The sequence below is a fragment of the Dipodomys spectabilis genome, unplaced genomic scaffold (genome assembly GCF_019054845.1).
Source record: "Dipodomys spectabilis isolate Male_0828 unplaced genomic scaffold, ASM1905484v1 ptg000140l, whole genome shotgun sequence".
Taxonomy (NCBI): Eukaryota; Metazoa; Chordata; class Mammalia; order Rodentia; family Heteromyidae; genus Dipodomys; species Dipodomys spectabilis.
This window is the reverse complement of record NW_024870817.1, coordinates 22,836,621-22,860,047: the sequence shown is the minus strand read 5'-3', so window position 1 is coordinate 22,860,047 and position 23,427 is coordinate 22,836,621. Positions and strand designations below refer to the sequence as shown.

The following is a 23,427-nucleotide window of genomic DNA, read 5'->3' as shown; positions in this document are numbered from 1 at the left end:
GTGGCGCTGTGACTCAAGTGGTAAAGTACTAGTCTTCAGCAAAAGAAACTCAGGGACAGTGCCTAGGCCCTGAGTTTAAACCCCAGGACTGGAAAAAAAAAAAAAAGTACATATAAAAACTACTTAAACAACATTGGCGGGGGGAGGGGAGGGAGGAAGATTGGGGGGGAGGCTGGGAAGGGATGTGAAGGATAAACAAAGGAGGAGGCTGCAATGCTTGATAAGAAATGTACGCATTATCCTGCCCATGTAATTGTAACCCCTCTGTAGAGTATGTTCACAAAAAATTAAAATTAAAAAAAAAAACTACTTAATCAAGAAACTGTGATGTTAAACCAAAATCAGAACAAACCCACCAAAGGCAAAAGTCAAAGTACAATGAGGTACTCCTTTCTGATCTATAAAATCTCAAGGTCACAGTTGGGTACATCTCATGACCTAGTTGATAGTATTAAGGTTAAACCAAGAAAATTTTCAGATAACATACTTCTTAAAGTGCATTTGGTATTGTACTGCTGCATACAAAACTTGTATACAGGCTGATTTGGTATTGTACTGCTGCATACAAAACTTATATATAGGCTGAGTGCCCATGGCTCACGCCTATAATCCTAGCTACTCAGGAGGCTGAGATCTGAGGATCACGTTTCAAAGCCAGCTTGGGCAGGAAAGTCCATGAGACTCTTATCTCAAATAAACCACTCAGAAAACCAGAAGTGGCGCTGTGGCTCAAGTGGTAGAGTGCTAACCTTAAGCTGAAGAGCTAAGGGACAGAGCCCAGGTCCAGAGTTCAAGCCCCACAAGCACCAAAAAAAAAAACAAAACAAAAAACAAAAAAAACTTGTATACATCTTTTTCACATGAAGGTCTTTCCAATAGTTATTCAACGTAATGCATGTATATTAGGCTACTAGTGCACTCTATAACAAATACCACCAATCTGTGGCTTAACAAACAAGCACATATTTACTTCTCACAGTTGGGAGGTTACAAAGTTAATGACCAAGCACCCACAGGTTTGGATGCAGGTGAGGGCATTCTTCCTGACAAGCTCCTCCTCTCTGTGTCCTCAGGGCTGGGAGAGAGAAAGCTTGGTCCCTTTTTTCATTAGGATCCTAACTTCCTCATGGGAATCCCACCCTCAGGATCTCATCTACACCTAAACATCTTTCAAAGGCCCAATTTCCAAATACTAGTGCACAGAGAAGTCCTGACTTCAATGCCCAAATCTGGAAACATAACATTTGGACTATAACACATGTGTAAGGCATCACTATAATCACACATCCTAACAATCAAATACTCAAAACCATTCTGTGTACATCTTCTGTGTGGGTGCACCAGTAGTAGAACCAAAAACAAAAAAAAAACAAAAAGCCAAGCTGGGCTTAGCTTTTTTTACTCAAGGCTAGTGCTCTACCCACCTGAGCCACAATTTCACTTCCAGCTTTTTGTATGGTTAATTGAAGATAAAGGGCCTCACAGACTTTCCTGTGAAAATGGCTTTGAACTGCAATCCTCAGATCTCAGTCTCCTGAGCAACTAGGATTACAAGCATGAGCCACCAGTGCCTGGCTGTATACATCCTTTTAAACTGTAAGTTCAAATTTACAGAAGCAGATCTGCCAAATCTACACAAATAACACCAGAATAAGCCTGCTCATTTAAGACCAAGATCAGGGGTTTAACTATCCCCATGCAGGACTGTTGAAAGGATGACAAAATTTTGAAAATTTCAGTCCCAATGATACAAATTACCCTCACTTGCTGCACTATTCAGAAACCCTCTACCCACTAGGTGGGTAGAGGACTCTTTGAGACCACCTGTTCCTGCTTTGGAACGAACTTTCATCATCCATCTCTAGCTCCAGCCACTGTTCCTGCCTGTATCCACTTTTAGGTTGGACATCTTTCCCTGGAAGTTTCAAGTTCAGTTTTCATTTCAAGTAAACTCAGAATTTCTTGCTATCTCTCTACAATAAGAGCATCCACCTTGTTATGTACCATACTAAAAGGAATTGTGGCCAACAAGCCTAACAGCATGCCTACAATGCAACAAGCATTCCTTGGAAAAGAAAGCCTAGAAAAGCCTGAAGTTCTAGAAAGAACAGGTGTTTCTGGGTGTGGCCTGGCAAAGTCATGGGTTCAGCCTTAATTAGAGTTGCTCATTTGAAAATTAGGTATCCTTGCAATCATTCCTCCTTTGGCCCAGGGCCTTGAAATATTGCTGATCGTTGTTCATTTTGTAGCACTTATGTAAGAAGCCAGCCTAAGCTCTATACGAACTTAACTGGTCAAACTGATTCTTTGACTTGAACTGTTATCACCACCATTTTAGAGTGAGGCTAAAATTAAATAAGGTAGTATGTGGCTCATCTGAGAATGTCAGACTGATTCTGAGTCGCCTAAATTGTGGTCTCATATTTTGCCAATTACATGCAGTAGAGAAGCTCAGAAGCTGAATTTAATTTTCATTAAAATACACATACAGTTTTCAGAATGCCGTTCTTTTTATCATCTAGTATGGATTTTTTTTTTTTTCCTTACCTTGCCCTGCCTCCAGTACCAGTTCTGGAATTAAAGTTCCCAGTCTTAGGTACCCTCAGTTCTGAACCATCCCCATGATAAATACAATGTATTACCTTTTCTGGAAGACATGACTTGCTCTCATCTACAAGGACCCTTCCTACTCATATGGATCATTGTCTGTTTCACCTATCATGACTCAAATTATATTCAGGAATACTCATTTGCAGTGTAATTACTCTTTATAATTAATCTGCTCCTAAGACAAATGAGTCCCCCTCCCACCAGGCTCTCCTACAACTCCTAACATCTTTCTTGGCATAAAATATTTGCTATATTGCTGCAAACCTCAAGAAGCCATGCTGTGTGTTCGGTGTGACTATGGGGAGAAAATACAATTATAAGATAATGCTTTATTTAACCAAGTAGTACATCAAACCTTCAAATACTATGTTATCAGAATCACATTTCCAGCATAATCACAAACCTACCACCACTACCTGATGGGGGGGGGGGGGGGGAGGGAGGGAAGGAGGGAGAGGAGATCTTAAAATGTTCTCCCTGTCTTTAAAACAGTTACTCTCCCCACTAGCACATGTTATCTCTAAAAAAAAATTTCTTAAGTAGTTTTCAAAAACAGAAATGGGTGGAAAGAATAAGCAACTTTGGATCCTTTCTTATACCTGGTTAGGGTGAAGTTCGAGACAGTGAGAAAGGCAGATTATAAACACCTTTCTGCCCACTGGCTCTAACACACACTTGTCTGCTGTGGGGCTACTTTGCCAAAGGAGCCCACTGAAGATAACCTAGCTCCTCACACTGTCTCTCTCTCTCTCCCTTCCTCCCCCCCTCATACACACACACACACACACACACACACACACACACACACACAATCACCGCAAGAGAAAAATGGGGAAGACAGGAAGTGGCCCGGGTGGGAGTGAGAGACAAAAGTTGGTCTTTTCTTTTTTCTCCCACTGAAAGAGCTCACGGACTTTCACAGAACCCACGACCCTCCAGGAAAGCTGAGCCGGGTGGAAGAAAATCCTTTCTGCTTTCCTCAGTTCAAAGAACGCTGGGCCGCTGAATGAAAGGGAAAGACCAAAGAAACAAACAAAAACCTGTGCGTAAAAGGTCTCCAGTCCTTCACCCATCCTGAGGACCGGCCCACCCAGTCCAGATGTGGTCCCCCCCACCCCGCCCACCTCCTCCAGCCTGCACCCCAAACCACGGCACTGCCACAAAAATGCAGCCAGATCTGGGATGCAGCTGACGTCTGTGGTCCAAGCGACCCACCCGCCACAGACCAGGCCGGGCGGGGACGACGTCGCGGCGGCCAGCGGGCGAGCAGCCAGGCGCTCCCGGCCCGGAGCCGAGCTGCGCCCGGGACCCGCGCGCCGCCGGCCGGCCGAAGCCCGCCCCGGGCGGCGGGGACGCCGCCGCCGCCGCTCCAGACACAACTTCTTCCACTTCTGCGGCCGGCGGCGGCGGCGTGGAGAGGAGCGGCCGTCCCGCTCCCTTCCCATCCCCGCACCCAACGCCCGTCCGGGCCCCGACCCCGTGCCTGCCGCGGGCTGCGGGCGCCCACCTGGCCGGGCTGCCGGCTCTCCCCGCGCGCCGCGCGCTGGGCCCCGCGTGGCCAACTCACCCGGCTCGGCTCCCTCCGAGTCCGCAGCCGTCCCCAAGCCGGGGCTTTCCGTGCCGCCTCTCGGCCGCCACCTCAGCCCAGCCCCGGCGGGCCGCTCGGGGGAGGGGACGGGAGGGGCGGAGGAGGGGGCGCAGGGGAGGGTCGGCGGAGAGCGGAAGGCGGGGGCGCCGGGCCGCCGGGCTCTAGCACTCGGGGAGGGGGCGGACGGCCCGGAGGAGGAGGGGCGGGGACAGCGACAGAGAGAGGCGGCCGAGCCCCGCAGCCCCGGCCCCGCGCCGCTGCCCGGTCACCATCCCCGCCTGCGTCCCGCTCGCTGGGCCGGCGTCCGGGGGGAGGGGTCGGGCCCGGGGCTCCCCTGGCGCGGCGCGGGGCGGGGCGGGGGCGGGCGAGGCCCAGCCTCCGGAGGGGAGTGTCCTGCGGGGTCCCGGAGAGTGTCGCGCCCGGGGATCCCCACGACGGGGCTGGGGGCCCTGGGAGCGGGTGGCGGGGCCCTCCGGGCGGTGGCGGCGTCCCCTGGGGTCCTGTCGGGACCCCCTGAACCGCTCCTGGGACCCTCCCGGGGGGGTCAGTTTCGAGAAACTCGCCTGGGAGGCGGCCGCGAGTGAGAGGCCAGCGGACCCGGGGTAACGTGGTGACCCGAGCAGTGCACCCCCAGACTTGGGCTGGAGAGGGACGAACGTGGGCCCCAGGGCCCCCGGGTCCCAGGGCCAGGGAGCGGGCTGGGTGCCTGGACCCCCCGCCGGCCGGCCTGTCCTGCAGAGGACGCTCCGGGCTGTAGCTTCCTCTAGGAAACGAGGTGCCAAGAGTCACAAAGAATATTCCTAGATGGGATGCTTGGGATCCCGAAACTTCCTCCCTGGCACTCAGAACCCAGGCGCTTTAGCCTGTCTGAAAAGACATCTTCATCCAGAGAGAAGACCCACTAACTTCCGTCCCCCCACCCCGAGCCGGGCGGGGGCGAGTTAGTGCCAGTGTTCCTTGTGGCTGAAACCTTGGCGAGGGGCACGCAGCCAAGCTAACCCTTCTTCATCTTTTTCTTGTCAAAACTTGTTCTTGTCCTTCACCTTCTCAGCCTGTCGTCTAGGATACCTCCATCCACCATGACAGGGGACCAGATCAGAGACCTGGGAATCCCAGGCCGGCGGGGGGGGGGGGGGGGGGGGGGGGGGAGAAATACCAGTTTTGAGCACCAATCTTCTTCTGACAGTAGCAGCTTTCTTCACTTTCCCGTTTCTTCACTGTCTTTTCACTTGCCCCACCCTTTCCAAGTTCTTGTCACCTTCTTGGTATTTGCGTGGTGATTATTTGTAAGCTCCAGAGGCCCCTTCCTGGTTACCTAGTCTGACTCTATCTGCCCTTTGCATCCCTCCAGCACAAACCTGCAGGTGTTTGGTTCTAGACCACCATTTTCCAGGCCACTGCCTGCCCCAGAAACACTGAAGTGTTTTACCAGAGAAAATTCTGAGTTCCTTTAAACCTCAAATTCATCCTCAGAGCCTGGCACTGTCCAGATGGGTTCCTCCCCTGCTCCTCATGCCTATATCTATCCATGCTGAAGTATCTGATGATCTTTCTAAAACATCTTCTCTCCTGGCCAAATCCTACTTCATTGACCACAAAGCTTGAACGTCCACATCCCTACTTTAAGAAGACATACCTGTTCTTACCATTTGGAGAAAACACAAAGAGAATAAACAGGGTGTATGGAGGAAATAGGGGTTCAGGATATGTAACTCAAAGATTGCAGCTAGAACACGGATAAAAACAGCCACCCATTCCAAAACAAACATACTGGCAGAGATTATGAGTCACATTAAGTTCCTAATAAATATTACAGTAAAAATTAAAACCTTAGGAAGTGGAGCTGTGGCTCAAGTGGTAGAGCACTTGCCTTGAGCTGAAGAGCTGAGGGACAGCGCCCAGTCCAAGAGTTCAAGCCCCACAACCAGCAAAAATAAAATAAAATAAAACCTTACCTTTATACAAGGTAAAGGTAACTGCTGGAGAAATTATAAAGAAAGTTGTTTGAAGCTATTGAGTTGAGAAGATAAACACAAAATAAAAGAACCCTCTGCCCTTTCCCCTCATCCCTTAAAACCTTTCTGGGTTAGAGTTCCTCACCAAACTTAATCTAATAGAGAACATAGGGCAAATGGGCCTCCAGCACAATACCATACGTTCTCTACAATGCGGCAAATTCTTCTGTTGTGTTTTGCAGTTGCTGTCCCTTCATGGTGAATATTATAGTGCTAGAAACACTTGCATATGAATTAACACTACTATCCCCATTATACTTGTTTCCTTTCCCTACATGTTGCCTGATAACTTGTGTTCTTTGTCACAGGAAAAATAGCCTTACAGAGAGGACTGTACTGCATCCCACACATCACTGAATACTTAACTACAATTTATGTTGAGGGCTGTTGCAGGCACTGGGATGCATCAGTGAACAAAAAAGAAATGTGAAATGTCTGCCCTTGTGGACTATGAGTAACATGGCATCAATGGTGGTCTGTAGTATTTGGTGGTATTATATGTTTTGGATGTAGAGAGCTTGAATTGGTGCCTCATTTACATTGCAATCTCTTTGAAGGCTAGTGTTAAACCTTCACTCTTTGTGCCTTCCAAAAGTCTAGCACAGTACAGACTATTACAACATGTAAATTAAGGCATTTCCACCCATTTTATACTCTGTGTTATTGAATTCGCAGGAGAGAGCTACCTGGCAAATGAAAGCCTAAGTCTTTCTCAAAATCACATTTGCAGCTAGTTGGGCAATAATCAAAGCAAGTATCCCCAGGTAGGTTTATTTGGATCTGAAAGAAAGATAAATTACATTTAATAGGAAGCAAGAAATTAGGGAGAAGAAAGAATATGACTAGAGAAGGAGAGATGGTACAGGGTATAAAGAAGTATCCACTACATTCTTCAGAAAGGTAGTACTAGAGAAAGAAAGATAATAAAGGAATTTTGGGACAATGTGAATCTGCTTCTATCGTGTGCTCCAGCCAAATTTTCAAGGAACTCTGCAAGGCATAAGTGAGGAGAAAATTAAAGGGTATCTACAAAGTTTAGTCAAATGACAAGGAGGCCTTGAAAGAAAATGATTATGAGCCACTTGGATAGGTCATAAGGTAAAATTACAGTGGTGCCTGGCTAAAGTGGATGATTTTGAACTGACTTGCCCATGCAGATCTCTCTGTTCTCTGAACATCTGGACATTTGCTCCACTCCATCAGTAGGGTAGATAGTTTCCATGTGTGAACTCTTTTTATTCTTACTTCTGAGTGTGAATGAGCTTGGCATTAAAATAAGACATGCATTCATAAGAGAAAAGTAGTTGATACAATTTCAGCATTGGCAGCATTTTTAATATTGATTCATGTCCATTTGCCTATTCATCTTCATAAAAATTCAATTCTCAAATCTACTTCCCCAACTCCTCCCCACCACACACACTTTGAGACACTGACATTCGCTAAAACTGTGCTTCATCATAGAACAGCAATGCTGAACATAAACTTGGAAATCAATGTTTTTTGAAAATCAGAAAAAATGTAAAAACCTAGATGATTTAAGTTGAGAATCTCTGCAAGGAAAGTAGGAGAACACAGTCTGTGAATAGATCATTCTGCTTTTTTAATCCATGGATGTAATTATGCAAATAAGCTACTCTCATTTTCTTCTACAAATAAGGGTTAAGAAAAGTTGATGTTGAGCAAAAGGATTGAAAGACTTAAGTAAAAATCAACCCTCTGACCTACCTGAGATGGAAGCCATTTTTGTGGCCATAGAAATGGCTTGACCAAATTCACCAATGGACTTACAAAAAGTCTATCTTTTTGGGAGGAACAGTAGTGGGGTTTGAACTCAGAACCTGCCTTGCCATGTTAGCCATACTCCCAGCCTTTTCTTCTTATTATTTATCTATTTATCCATTTTGGATAGAATCTTATGTGTTTGCCTGGACTAGTCTGAACCAGTCTGAATCATAATTCTTCTGCTTTCTTCCTCCTGAGCAGCTGGGATTACAGGTGTGAACCACTGTCCCCACATCTTAATTTATGCTTTCAAGTGGCAGTTTTTATGTCAAGAATAAAAAATGAAGCTTATAGATACAAAAGAAATGTCCCTCTTTTTCTTGAAATCATACCACTAAGATACTTGGTTGTCTGTTGACACTATAGGCAGGGAAATACAAGTTAGACATAAAGGTCCATGGGTTCCTCATGAAGAAGAGCTCAACAATCAATTGAAAACTCTTTTCAGAATACCTCAACTAAATCATAGAGAAGTAAATACACAGAACTTTGTGTACTTCCTATAAAAACTGAAGACTGCCAGGTACCTGTGGCTCACACCTATAATCCTAGCTATTCAGGAGGCTGAGATCTGAGGATTAGAGTTCAAAGCCAGTCCAGGCAGGAAAGTCTATGAGTCTCTTATCTCCAATTAACCACCAGAAAACTGAAAGTAGTACTGTGGCTCAAGTGGTAGAGTGTTTGCCTTGAGCTGAAGAGCTCAGGGCCAGTACCCAGGCCCAGAGTTCAAGCCCCACAACCGACAGAAAAAAAAGAAAAGAAAATGAAAAAACAAACAAAAAAACCCTGAAGACTCTTGGCCACTTTCATATTCTAGCCACTGTCCCTATCTCCTGGCCTTTCTTCCTTCTACACATGAAGTACTAGCTCTAATTTGCCCACAGACTCTTCCTAAAATTATAGTCTGTCTTCCTGCCTCTAATTTCCAAACTTGACTCAATGTGAATTTGGCAAAACTCAACCCAAAAAGTTACACTGTGCTACCATTCATTTTTTCCTGTTATATTACCATAAATATATCCATCTGGCTCTTGTCCAGATGAGTTTACCTTTGAATTAAGATGGAAATTTCTATATGGTAAGAACTTTTTACTACAATGTTGCTTGATAAGTTGCATATAAGTTCTGTACTAGTCTTAGCTGCTTAATAACATGTAACTGGCAAATTCAATTAACTGAATGTGCTCACAGTGATTCATTTTCCTGCATTATAAACTTCTCAGAAGAGCTACAAGATACAAGACGCCTGAGCAATTGGCTGTCTTACGGTATTTGTGACAAGCATAAAACCACTCAGATAGAGTATATATTGGCCCTGTATAACAACAATGCTGTACATATGGTCTGTGACTTGAATTGCCAATAACTTCATCTTTGCTAGTATGAGTCATGTGTTATTTCTAAACCTCTAACAGAAAAGGTTCACCCTCACTAGCACCTACAATAAAATGTGTGAAATACTCAGCATAATTGAATAGCAAGGGTAAGAATGAGAACTTAAGGAAAACTACTATATTATATTCATTCATTCATGTGTTTTGTGAAGAGGATACTTGTCCTAATCTGTCTCTAAGTTGTTTGAAAATCTTGCATGCAAGAATTCTTTTCTACTCGATTTTCTAGAAACAAGAAGCCCCAAAACACCTGTCGATTGCCATGATTTGGATATGTTATGCATGTTCTCGCTGATGATTCATATGTAGGGAGCATGATTCCCAGGTAGTAATTCAGCCTTTAAACAGAAAAACCCAGTGAGGAGCGTTGGGAAGAATCAATGTACCTCTCATGGGATCCTGTTTAGTTCTCAAAAGAGGGGTTGTTATACAAGAACAAGACACAAAACTATCTTCTCCTCATTGTAATTCCTGTCTCACCATATGATCTCTCCTGTGTATTCCCATCATACAGCCATCTGCCATGTGATTCCATCAAGGGAGCCCTTTCCAGAGCTCAGCAGATGTCACATGAGTGTCTTGAACTTCCACAACTGTGTGTTAAATAAACTTTTCTTTCTATAATTCCTGCCTCAGATATTTTGTTATAGCAACAGAAAACAGACTGACACATCTCTAAAGCTAGTCATTGTTGACTAAGGCATCTAATTTCATTCAGTGCTAGAGCTAGAACATATATTATTTTCTATTGATAAGAAAATACTGAGCATCATTGATTATTTCATGCATTCTGCCTAGTTTCAGATGGATCTGGGGGACTTCTTTCCTATTTGAAACAACAGAAGAAAGTACAAGCTCCTCTTGCCAGGATTACATTTAGTTTTTAACTTTGCAGAATCAAGAAAACAACAACACGAAATTAATGATATAGTTTTTATGGTCTGGTAAAAGAATTGTAGTTGTTTCTCAAGTCAGACAAACTTTTTCCTGGCCCTATCTTCTAAGAGAGAAAATGACTTATGGGAATCCTTACATAAGACACACTGGATACTAAACATGTAGGTGCAGAGTCTTTGCTCAGGGAAGCAAAAGAGTCTTGCCCTACAGAAGCAGTGAGAGTAGAAATTAACAAGAAATGACAGAATCGTCTAGACTCTAGACTGCTTCTGTCATGGCTGAAACTACATTATCTAAACTTAACTTCTACTCAGAGTCTATACTCCGTCCCCTCAATTAAAAAAATCATAAAAAGAGCTTTATATTAGGCGAAACATGAAATCAATGTTATTTCTTCATCAATCTCATATCTTTCTCAATTTCAAATCTTTTACAATTCACATAGCACTTGTTAGACCACTATAACCTATACTCATCTCCTTGGGAAGATTTTCAATGAAAATAAAAATTAAGGACAAAGCGAATTCACACAGCTGAGATTAGTTCTAGCTTTTCTTCTAGCAGAAATAAATATGCTATGCTAATTATTTAAAATAACAATCACAAATCCCTGAATTTAAACCCTAGTATTGCCAAATAATAAAAATTATGTTCAGTCACTTTAAGGTCATTTACATGAGAATAACATAAAATGAAATTAAGAGAAACTATAAAACTAGTGACAAAGATATACCATCAGGAAAGCAAAACTACTTTCATTGTTGAAGAATATCTTCTTTAAATATCTTATGACATTTTTCTATTAGACAAATGTCTCAAAATAATTATAAATGCCTGTTTCATTTTTCTAGAGTGTCATGAGAAAAATGTTTGATACTCATGCATCAAATATACTGAATATATCACTACTTTGACTGCAAATACCACAGATTTTTCTGTTTCCTAGATGCACAGACAGAAAATGAGTTTGATAGGAAAAGATTATGGGCTTTTGAGTCCTAGAGACAGTGTACAAGTCTCACTACCTACTCTAGTTGCTAAATTATTTTAGTTGAGTTACTTCCTAATCTTGGTTTCTATATCTTTAAATAAAGACAGAATTACCAGTAGGTAATATGATCAGTCTACTATATTGTCATGATTGTATGTGCAAGTATACATTACCATACCTTGTATAACAGGTATGAATTGTCCATTCTTCCCTTGACACCATGCTCTTGCAAACAGAACATTCTTTCAGTTCAAGGAGATCATCCTTTGCCAGTTGTATAGCATTTCTTTACTCCTTTATAAAAATGAAATAATCAGCAAAACATCTTTAAGGCATAGGGTAGACATGTGCTGTAATCGAATAGAATTAAGAATCTAGAAGTAAACCCTCATATTTTATCAGAAAAGGTGTGAAGGTATTTCAATAGACAAAGAAGAGCCTATTCAATAAAAGGAGCTGATGTAATTTGGTATACACATACAAAAATATGAGTATTAACCCAACTTCATACCATCCAAAAAATTAGCTCAAACTAGATGATGGACTTAAATGTCAGAGCTAAAACTGTAAATCTCCCAGAAGGATACATAGGCATAAGTGTTTATGACTTTGGTTTATGCAATAATTTCTTAGGGATGATACCAGAGAAATGAGTAATAAAAGAAAAAACACATAGATTAGATTGTATTTAATCAAAATTGAAATTTTTCATCATTTATCTGACAAGGTACTTGTAGCAAGAATATATAAGGGACCTATTTTCCCCCTTTGCTTACTGGGGATCAAGCCCAGAGCCTTGTGCATACTAGGCAAGCACTACTGTCACTGAACTACACTCCAGAGTCCTGCTGCTCTGATGACATGATGCTGTCTCACTATGGCCTATGCACATGTGAAGAACCACAATGAAAGGGAGAAGCTTATGTGATGGAGCTAGTGCAGATCTCACTTTGGCTCCCATCTCATATTGGTCTCTCAGCACCTGTGTGAGGTATAGATTACTGAGAAGGTTTGCCTGGAAAAGAAGCCTAGGATGGATGAGTGGCCACTTCATGCAAAGAACTCTTATGAATCACTAATAAAGAGACACTGGGTGGAGGTGGCTTAGGTCAGTAATCCTAGCTACTTAGGAGCCTGAAATGTGAGGACTGTAATTTGAAGCCATGCCAGGGCAAGAAAGTCCATGAGACTCTTATCCTCAATTAACCACCGAAAAGCCCGAAGTAGAGCTGTATCTCAAGGGTAGAGTGCTAGGCTTGGGCATAAAAACTAAGGAACAGTGCCCAGGACCTGAGTCTAAGCATGTGTGTGTGTGTGTGTGTGTGTGTGCGTGCACACATGCACAAATAATAATACAATCCAAGGCAATGAATAGATATTTCTGCAAGGAGACATACAATGGTTAATAAAAACTTGGGAAAGATGCTCAGCAGTGTTAGTCATCAGGAAATGCAAACCAAAGCCAGGATGTAGTATCACACAACAGGTATTAGAATGGTTAATGAAGACAAAATAACAAGTATTGATAAAACTGAAATCCTCATCCTGTGCTGATAGGACTTCAAATGCTACAACTATTTCAAGAAACATTCTCATCATTCTTCAAAAGGTGAATAATCACTATATGCCTCAGAAATTCATTTCCAAGGTATATAGCCAAGAGAAATGACATGTAGACAAAACAATCATAGAAAAATATTCATAGATGCATTATTCACAATAACTACAAAGAAGAACAACCCAAATTTACATCAGCAGATAAATGGGTGAATGAAATGTGCTATATACACATTATATGTATAATAGATTATTATTAGATAATAAAAAGGAATGAAGCACTGAAACATGATTGAGTATAGATGAACTCTGAAAACATGCCAAGTGAAGAAACTAGACATAAAAGACTACATATTATATGATTCCATTTATATGATATGTCTAGAATAGGCAAATCTATAGAGACAGAAAATACATTGGTGGTTACTTAAAACTGGGGTGGACTGGAGACTAGGGAAGGTGGGAAATTAATTAGTACAGAACTCTTTTGGGGGTGATAAAATTCTAAAATTTTATTGTTGTGAATGTTTCACAATTGTGAAAATATTTTAAAAAACCACTTGATTGTAAACTTTCAAGTGGGTGAATTTTATGGTATGTGAACTATTTCTTAATTTTTGAGAAGAAATTTAAGAAATAGTATGGTAAAGGTTGTGTTATCAACCTTCAGGAATAACTTTAGTAAACATTCACTAACCATGTACTATGTGTAAAGGAGATGTGAAGGTGGAAGGCTTAGTCTCCATTCTCAGGTAATGAATACAGCTCAATGAAGGTCAACAGACCTGAGTCCAGGAAGACTAGAGTTAAATAGCAGTATTACATAGTATTCAGTTAATATATAATGTGAAGCACTGTGTTACATTTGGGGTATACTTGGGGGTATTTGTTCCAATCCTCTAAGGCACCCTGGCTTTGGAAGTAAAAAAGTGGAGCTGTGGCTCAAAGTGGTAGAGCTCTAGCCTTGAGGACAACAACTCAAGAGCAGCACCAAGGCCTTAATTCAAGCCCCATAACGGACAAAAACAAAACAAAACAAAACAAAATCCTTTTGCCAGGCACTGGTGGCTCATCCTGTAATCCTAGCTACTCAAGAAGCTGAGGCCTTGGATCATGGTTCAAAACTAGCCCAGGCAGGACAATCCTGAGAAATCCTTATCTCCAATTAGCTACCAGAAAATGGACAGTAGAGCTGTGGCTCACCAGGTAGAGTGCTAGCCTTGAGCAAAAAAAGCTCAGGGACAATGCCTAGGCCTTGAGTTCAGTCCCCTGACTGACCAAATGTGTGTATGTGTGTGTGTGTGTGTGTGTGTGTGTGTGTGTGAGCGCGCGCGCATGTGCGCGCGCACAAAAGCTCTGTGATGAAGGTGGGAGGAGGTATCAGGGATGTCCATCAGAACTGAAAGCAAGTGGGAAAGGAATGGTGTTAAAGGAAGTTTCTAGGAATTGAGATACTGTCTTCTCAGAAAGAAAAAAATGAAAGAAGGCTCAGACAAAGGAGCCTTCAGCCTTCATGTACAAAGGCCCTGAAGCAGCAGAATACATAAAGAGCATAGTAAAAGGAAAAGTCAAAGAAAATTAATTCAAAGGGGGCTAAGGGAGCATGTTATTGGAACCATTAACAGTCTTCAAGAGAGCAACATGAAGAATTTTTAAATAAAGGCCCTGGAATGAAACTGAAGGTTTTAATCCCAGAAATGACTTAAGCTTGTTCTAGAAAGATTGCTCTAGCTGATGTGCAAAAAAAGCAGATTGGATCTAAGTAGGATAAGGAATGAAATGCCCTCTCATCCAAGTGAATGGGATGAGGACCAAGAACCCAGCTTGCAGAACTGCTGGGTAGTCAATGAAGGGGAAGATGTCAAAGAGTGATTCCCAGTTTTTTTCAGGCTGCTTGATACATGCACATACAAAAGAATGAATATTAATTCCTACGACATACTTAGAATACTTCCCTATAACACCAGATTGTGGAATAGAGTCCAGCTATCCCTTCCTTGGTACCCATGCCAAAGACAGGTCTTTGGTAGTAGAAAATATCAACTACTGTCTCAAAAACAGACTGCACCAACATCAGATGGTGCTGATAATTATTACTGAGTGGTTTCAGTGAAAGGAAAAATGTCTACTAATAACAGGCCAGGGGAAAGAGTCTCCCAAGGGATATCACAATCTAAGTCCTCAAAGAAGTTAGGTGACTCTCTAAAGTTTCTCCAGGTTAGGTTGAGTAAACATCATTGCCAAGTATTATGGCTATACATGAAGTACATCTGTGGTCTAAATAAGTATTCCTGATGGGTATCACCTCATTAAAATGAGTCCAGCAACTAAATAACAATAACAACCACCACATTCACATCTTTTGAGCTATTCTTTTGCATATAAAGCACTGCTTTAGAAACCTTTGTGGCTTATGTTACCAAGAAAAGACTCTCAAATCCTAATGGAGTTATTGATTCTCAAGTGGACCTAAAGTTTTAGGACTACTCTTTCAAAATAAATGCACTTATTGATTGCTGATGGGACCAAACTTAACATGAAAACATAATCAATGGACATAGCCTAAAAATAAAGTCATATTAGAAACAGGCTCTTTCTTTTAATGTGGGGTTCTATCTTTGCAAATTTCACTTAGAAACTAATCTCCCTTTGACCTGATAGAAAGTGGCCACTTCAACATAGGATGAAAAACAATGTAATATGTCTGTTCAAAAGAATCAATTGTTGCAAGTACTTTTTAACCTTATAACCCTCACTAGAAAAAGCAGTTACTATATTTACTGAAAACTTGAGAGTGATTCAGGAGAAACATGTCAAACTTAGAAAAAAAATTATTAAATCTTTCTTACTCTTTGTTTGACCCTGGCTGTGGGCCAGAGTGTGCCTTCTCTTTCAGCTCAGAACACTTCCCAGAGCTCCCAGGCTCCTAATGATATTGTAAGTTGGAGGAAACTTGCCAAGGCCTGACAATAACAAAGCCAGCATCCTGCTAATATTTTAATGCAAGAAATGGTTTATGCTTTTTCTATGCTGCTCAAGGAACAGTGTAGTTTCATGAACTGACTGAGGAAAAATATGTTTTAATGCGTATGGGTTTTAATTAATTTGGGTTTATAGGTATTCATTTTATGCATATGGGTTTTAATAAACTCACTTTTATTATGTTTTCTAAACCCCAAATTTCACAAATCTTCCCAGAAATTATTATCAAAAGATTTTTTTTTAAAAAAAAAAGCATTTTGTGATTCTGTGATTCTGGTGGTTCCATTGTTATCTTGAATAGTGCAATTGGAATAGAATGGGAGAATCAGCACGGGGGGGGGGGGGGGGGGGGGGTTGGAGGAGGGGAGAGGTCCTGTATCTCACTTTGTTGCCCAAGCTCTAGGCAGGATCTTGACTTCATTACAAGCCAAGTAACTGAACCAAATATTCTGTATGCCAATTAGAAGACAAGGGAGCTTTTTTAAACAATTCACTTAGATGTTTAATTTTGAGAATATCTATAATGAAATTGATTTGCTGAAGGAAAACTTTAGCAGAGACTACTTGTAGTCTCATGGTCAAGTTGTAGGAACCTCTCAAGAGGAAGGGTAAACTGGACTCTACAATACACCAGGTAAAACAATGAACTGAAAAGATAATCCACAAAAGAAGAACATTTGTTAAGATTTAACATACTGAATACAGAGTTCCTAGTCATTAATAATAAAGAGACAAGAAACTTGATTTTAAAATATGAACATTAAACATGAATAGATAGTTCTTCAAAGAAGATACGAAAATAATAAGTACATGAAAAGATATTCATCATCATTGTTCACTGAGAAGATGAAAATCAAAACGGCAATGAGATACCACTTTACACCTTAGGAGAGCTACAACGATAACAAGTGTTGATAAGAATGTGGGGAATTGGAATCCTCATACAATGCTGGTAGAAACATAAAATGATGCAGTTGCTAGTAAACAGTTTGGTACTTTCCAAAAAGCTTAACCATACATAATCCAATGATACTACTCTACAGACAGACAGATGATCAATAGACATATATATACAGACATATACAGGGGTAGAAGAGGCTTCATAGTTCAGCCACCCCCAGAATGCAGACTTCCCAGGGTAATGCTGAGCACTGGTGACACTGAGTTACTAGCATAAGAGGTGCCTAAAATTTTGCTTTGAGCCATACTAAATTAGGGAAAATGTGCAGAATATAAATTTATTTCTTTATTGTTACTTGACTAAATTTTTGAAGTCTTTTTAAAGAAACAGTAATCTCATTTTTATCTTTTTTCTTTTTAAAATTCTTATTTCTTGCTGGGAATGTGGCTTAGTGGTAGAGTGCTTAGCCTGGCATGCATGAAGCACTGGGTTCAATTCCTCCCTACCTCATATACAGAAAAAAACCAGAAATGGCACTGTGGCTCAAATGGTAGCAAAAGAAGCTCAAGGACAGTGCCCAGGCCCTGAGTTCAAGCCCCAGGACTGGCAAAAAATAAATTCTTATTTCTATATATTTACTTTCCTAGAGATAAAGTCTTGCTATGTAGCTCAGGCTGGTCTTGAAAGTGCTGTCTAGTTCAGGCTGGCATAGAACTTGTCATTCTTCTGCTTCCATATGTCAAGAGGTGAAATTGCCACCACATCTGGTTTAAACGTCTTTTTCTATCATTGAGATCTTGCTTATAGATAGCCTTGTAGCTTCCCTCTCAAGCTCCCCCCCCACCTTAACACCATGACCTAAACATTTCCCCATACTTAAATTTCTGTCTGCTCCAATTTTAAAACACACCCTCTCATCAAGGTCTGTATCTTCACCTGCTATTGGCCAACACAGAGCGCACTTTCCAAGAGAGTTCTCACAGATTGCATCTCTTTTAAGATTCCGAAACTTCAATAATTCTGCCACTAGCCTGGGAAGGCCAAGGCAGGCCTAGCAGAGAAGATGGGGATTTGCAGTGCCAAGGCAACTGGACCACTTGTCTAGGTTCCAGGCCAAGCATGCCAGGTAATACCATGACCTTATACAGGGTGTGTAATCTCTCTCTGTTTCAATTTTCCCATTAACAATAGCAGGAAATAACACTTTCTTCTGGGATTGTTGTGAGCACAGGTACAGTGCTTTTAACAATGGTTGGTCCATAATAAATCTTCAACTCACATTTAGCTGTTATAATTATTATTAATAAAAAAAAATCAGCCTGAGATGTAAGCTCCCAATTTCCACTTGCCCTGGAGGCCAGTGGACCCTTTGGCTAACTTTTCAGTGTTTTAGTTTCCTTTGCTCTAAAACTATTATGATAATATCTGACAAGGTTGTTGTAAGAACTGATATTTCTATGAGCACTTAGGGTGCCAAAAAAAAAAAAAAAAAAGAATTGGTATTGAGTGAGCTCTGTGCAGAGCAGCTACAGGGCTGGCTCATGGCAAGTATACAGCATGTAATTAGGGACATGGACTCCTCCTTTTACAACCCCCTCCCCCAGTGCCACCTCAGCACAGGGTTCAGTGAATTAAAAGGGGAGAGCACTAGGGGTGGAGGCTTTGAAGGGCAGGAAGTGGGGCACAGGTGCTGGCATTTGCTGAGTGGACAGGCCTTCAGGAATCCACACTATCTCAAGACCCAGCAGAGAGGGATCACACAGACAGTCCAAGTGTTCTTAATTTGTTGCTAATCGAATGTTCTGGCTGGAGGATATTTCCTGCTGCGGTAGGGTGGGAATGTTCCTGTGAATGTTTTATCAGAAAGATCTGATTCCTCTGTTTACAAAGTATCTATCACTTGTGGAATCAGGGAAATGGAAAAGTTTCAGATGAAACAGGCTCCCCAGTTGGTTCCTAAGCAGAAGACTCCTTTGTAGACCTTTTATTAGGGCTCCAGCCTGACTGGCACAGCCCAGGCCAGACCTTAAACTGTGGAGAACAGAATAGATAGAGCCCCTAGCAGTTGGCCCTCATCTTGCCCCCTTTCCCTCCAGTACAGCACATAGGTTGGTCATTGTAAAATGCTTAACAGGCTTCAAGTATTTCAACAACAGAACTTCAAGTATTTCAAGGTAGACCAGGCTTGACCTTGAACTCTCAATTCCCCTGCCAGTGCCTCCCAACTGCCAGAATTCAAACACAGCCCTCCAGCTGTATTCTTTCTTAGTGCTAGGCTTCTCCCCGAGCAGCCATCATTGTTTTCCTGTTTCTGTGATGACTGTCACTGCATCCTCAAGATCAAGTACAGTGTCTGGTTCATTGCAGCCATTCACTAAGCATTTGATGAAAGAAAAGATAGATGGATTTGATTACCTGCTGCCTACGGGTATTACATAGCTTCTTTCTCTTTCTCTTTTTTTTTAATAACAGTAAAGAAGTAGCCAAAAATAAAACCACCGATCTCCCCACATAATACACAGTTTGGCAAATAAAGAATCCTGGATCATACGGAAGAATTATGAGGAGGTGATCACTGGAAATTGTGTAGACTTGGAAATGGACCAGAAAAGTTCAGGCCAATCCTGAGTTCTGTCTATACAAGATTGCAGCAATAAATTGAGTTTACGAATCATTTAAATGAACCACAAATGGGAATCTGAGATAAGCTGACATTCAAACTCACTTAAACTTTGTACTTAAGAATGAACACTCTGCAAACGGCCTCCGGGTTGTAGTTCTTACAGACTTTCAACATGATTGCTCTAAAATGTGGTGGACTCGAAATACTGCAATGATGTGAGGGTCCTGTCAAAAAGCAAGAAAGAAACATGCTTCTCCCTGGCTGCAAGGTTTGGAGGGCAAACTGCTTTTTAAAAGAAAAAAAAATCTTAAAGAAAAAAAAATAAAGTAAAAAGGGGATTTGTAGAGGAGAAAGTAAAAGTAAAAAATATATAGTATGTAAAAAAGACAAGACTGAGGATGAGCAAACAAAGACAGGAAGAAATGCTCAAGGTTCTTTAAGAAGGAGAACATTGGCCTGGTGCTGGTGGCTCAGGCCTGTCATCCAGCTACTGTGAAGGCTGAGATCTGAGAATTGCTGTTCAAAGCCACCCAGACAAGAAAGTACATGAGACTCTTAACTCCAATTCACCACCCAAAAGCCACAAGTGGAACTTTTGTGGCTCAAGTGGTAGAGTCCCCGCCTTGAGCAAAAAAGCTCAATGACAATGCCCAAGCACTGAATTTAAGAAAGAGAGAAAAAGATCTATGCTGGGTATTGGTGACTCCTGCTTATAATCCTAGTGGTTCAGGAGGCTGAGATTTGAGGTTTCAAGTCAGCCCAGGTAGGAGAGTCCATGAGACTCTCATTTATAATAAACCAATAAAAATGTAGAAATGGAGCTTACATGGTTGAGAGGCTTAAGGAAAAAAACTAAGCCTAGCCAGGCACCAGCAGCTCATGCTTGTGATCCTAGCCTCCCAGGAGGCTGAAATCTGAGAATCCTGTTTCAAAGCCAGGCCAGGCAGGAAAATATGAAGCTCTTATCTCCAAATAACAATCAGAAAACTGGAAGTGGCACTGTGGCTCAAAGTGGTAGAGCTCTAGCCTTGAGCAAAAAAGCTCAGGGATAGTCCCAAGGCCCTGAGTTCAAGCCACAAGACCAATAACCCATGACTGACCAAAAAAACAAACCAAAACCAAAACCAAGCACAGCCATGAGGTTCTGAGTTTGAAACCTAGTACAGAATGATATATGACTATAGGCATGCACACAGAGTGAGACCAAAGGAGGATATTTTTAGGAGAGGAACGCAAAGGTGCAATGCCTACATAGTCTGATCATACAAAATAATTATTTATTGAAATGAATTCCAGGTAATAGCAACAAGAAGGTTTCTTTTCTTTGTTGTTGTTTTTTTTTATTTTTGTCTTGTTATTCATCTGTCTGTCTTTGGAGGGTAAGGAAGGGCACAGAAGTGGAGGAGCAAAGGGTGAACAAATGCAGCAGTGATACTTAGTAGACACTATGTTGAAAAAGAACTATACATCTTGTGGGTGGGAACAGGAGGGAAAGCTGGGAGCGAGTGAAGCAAGAAGAGGTGACATTGTCCAAAAAGAAATGTACTCTTTACCTGACTTAAGAAGCTGTAACTCTTCTGTACATCACCTTCATATTAACAATAAAGAAAGAAAGAAAAGAAACCAGTACTGGCACAATAAGTTAATTAAAACTTTTCAAGTCCTAACACACATAGACAAACACACAAATTAAAAGATAACCTGAGAATGGACATTTTAGGAAAGTCTTGAGATATATAGCTCTATCACTCAAAGTTTTGAAGGACAGTATGGTGGTCTGTGTCTATATCTCACCAGAGTCCAGCTTCCTTGAGAGTCCTTCCTTCTCTGGAGGAGAAGCACTATCTCTAACAGGCATCACCCAATTGTGCCTTAGAAAGCTATAACAGTTGGTCACAGCAACTATATCACCTTCCAATCCATTGAAACCCTCCTTTCAACAGCACAGACAGCTGCAACATTGGCAACTACTTTTTCCATCTCAATCTTTCACTCCTTGAGTCCTTTCTCACCTTCATTTTCCACTATGTGCAGGACATTAGATTGTTAATTCAGGCAATTTATTTTTTACTTGAACTTAGCAAATCTAATAAGACATCTGTATCACTTGAGCCAGTCCAGAAAGACTCCCAGAATTACCACAAACATTGCCATTGCTGGATACTGATGACTCACGCCTGTCATACTTGCTGCTCAAGAGTCTAAGATCTGAGGATCACAGTTCAAGACCATCCTGGACAGGAAAGTCTGTGAGATTCATCTCCAATAAACTACTTAGAAAGAGCTGTGGCTCAAGTGGTAGAGTGCTAGCCTTGAACACAAGAAGCTCAGGGACAGCACCCAGGCCCTGATTTTAAGCCCCAGGATCAGCAAAACAAACGAAAAATGACCAAAAATGAAAAAAACAAAAAACAAACCCGCTGTCATTGATTCACTGCTGTTTGTTCCAAGATGTACCATAAAAAATGCTTAATTTTTATTAATATTTGATTGTTCTTTTTCTTTTCTTTCTTTCTTTTTTTTGTGTCTATCATGGGGCTTGAACTCTGGGCCTGGGCACTGTCTCTGAACTCTTCAGCTCAAGGCTACTGCTCTACCACTTAAGCCACAGCACCACTTCCAGTTTTCTGGTAGTTAATTGGAGGTAAGAGTCTTACAGACTTTCCCTGCCTGGGCTGGCTTTGAATCACAATCCTCAGACCTCAGCCCTCCTGAGTAGCTAGGATTACAGGTGTGAGCCACTCAAGCCCAGCTGATTGTTCTATCTTAACACAGGCATATGCCTTTTGAATCCTCTCTATTCCCATCACATTTCATTCACATCTTAGATGTAGTGCCCTTTCTGAAAACTGGGCATAGCGCACAGACAGGGCATCCTTTCTGGGCCCTTCAAGGGCTGACTCGCTTTGCTTTGGAATGCATACATTCTTCAGCCTGGCTCACTATGGCTTCCAAGTTCATGCTTCCAAAGCAGGAACTCTCCAGCAATTCTATGAAGACAGCTTGGTCAAGACTTTTCTCTGAGGTAAAGAGGCCCGAATCTCTGTCCAAACAGCTGTGGGCAAATGTCTGGGAGAGGAGACAGGTTCCCTGAGGAGGAGATGTGGGTACAGAGGAAGTAATGACATCTTTTCTACAATTCCTCACAATCTTCCACTCTGCTACAGTCTACTGAGACAATTACTTGTTTTAGACCCCTACCCTTAATAATTAATGCAATCATCCACCAAACTACTTGTTAAACAGACTTGTGAGAATGAGTGTCTGATTTTCTAACCTCTTCTTCATTCCATAAACTGAAGCTCTGGAAGCCCTTAGGGCTAAGTTTTTTCAGGTGAACACTGGACAAGGGATCTTGATATAAAAGAGCAAAGTCCTTTTGGGGTGTGGTTTTCTGTGCAGTTCTAATTACAGTCACTTACATTTGGTCCCAGGAAAATAGTCAGAGTGAGCAAAGTTGCTATGTCCCTCTTTGGGATTCTACTTACACCTCCTGTAAAGCTATCATAATATCTTCCATTTGCCTGGTCAAATATCAACAATACAACATTTAGCATAGTTTATCTCATTTCCTGCTCACAAACACTCTAAGAAAGGCATCATTTACCTTTGTCATTTTAGATACTAGAGCTTAATCAACAACTATGAAGTTAAGATTAGATATGATATAAAAACATGAATGACAACATAGCACCAGGCCACGTAGGCTCATAAAAAGGTCAACTACCTAAGAATGGAAAAGCTACCTGCTAGAGGTATTACCTGATTTTTATAGGACTAGCTTAGTAAGATAACTGGAGCTACATAAAGAATATTCTAGCTCACAACTAATCACAGAGGAGATTTATCAATTCATATGACTTGCCAAAACAGGTTCATGTAGACATTTTGCAGGGTCTTTGGGGCCCAGCAGTATCATCCTATAGTCTCTCGAGTAGAAATGTCTCCCTACAGGAACACAGGCCAGCCTTCAGGATGCATTTTGAGTAAGCTAGACAGCTAAAATAATGGAATAATGCTCTCCACTGCTCCCCTCATTAAGAGATCACAAATAACATGTAGAAGACAGTATCCATGGGGTTGG

At 41.7% G+C, this 23,427-nt stretch overlaps 1 protein-coding gene across 3 annotated transcripts in view; it reads right to left on the bottom strand.

Moving 5' to 3' along the window:
• The window catches only part of Lhfpl2 (LHFPL tetraspan subfamily member 2), a 138,758-nt gene extending 134,500 nt beyond the window's left edge, over nucleotides 1–4,258 (bottom strand). Inside the window, exons 1-2 of one of the 3 annotated variants that reach the window (XM_042690847.1) lie at nucleotides 4,178–4,258; nucleotides 602–603 (exon numbers count right to left, since the gene is read on the bottom strand). The gene's annotated coding sequence lies outside the window, so the exon portion shown is untranslated. The remainder of the gene's footprint in view (nucleotides 1–601; nucleotides 604–4,177) is intronic. The other 2 variants (XM_042690848.1, XM_042690849.1) reach the window with 2 other exon arrangements.
• Nucleotides 4,259–23,427: the final 19,169 nt, after the last annotated feature.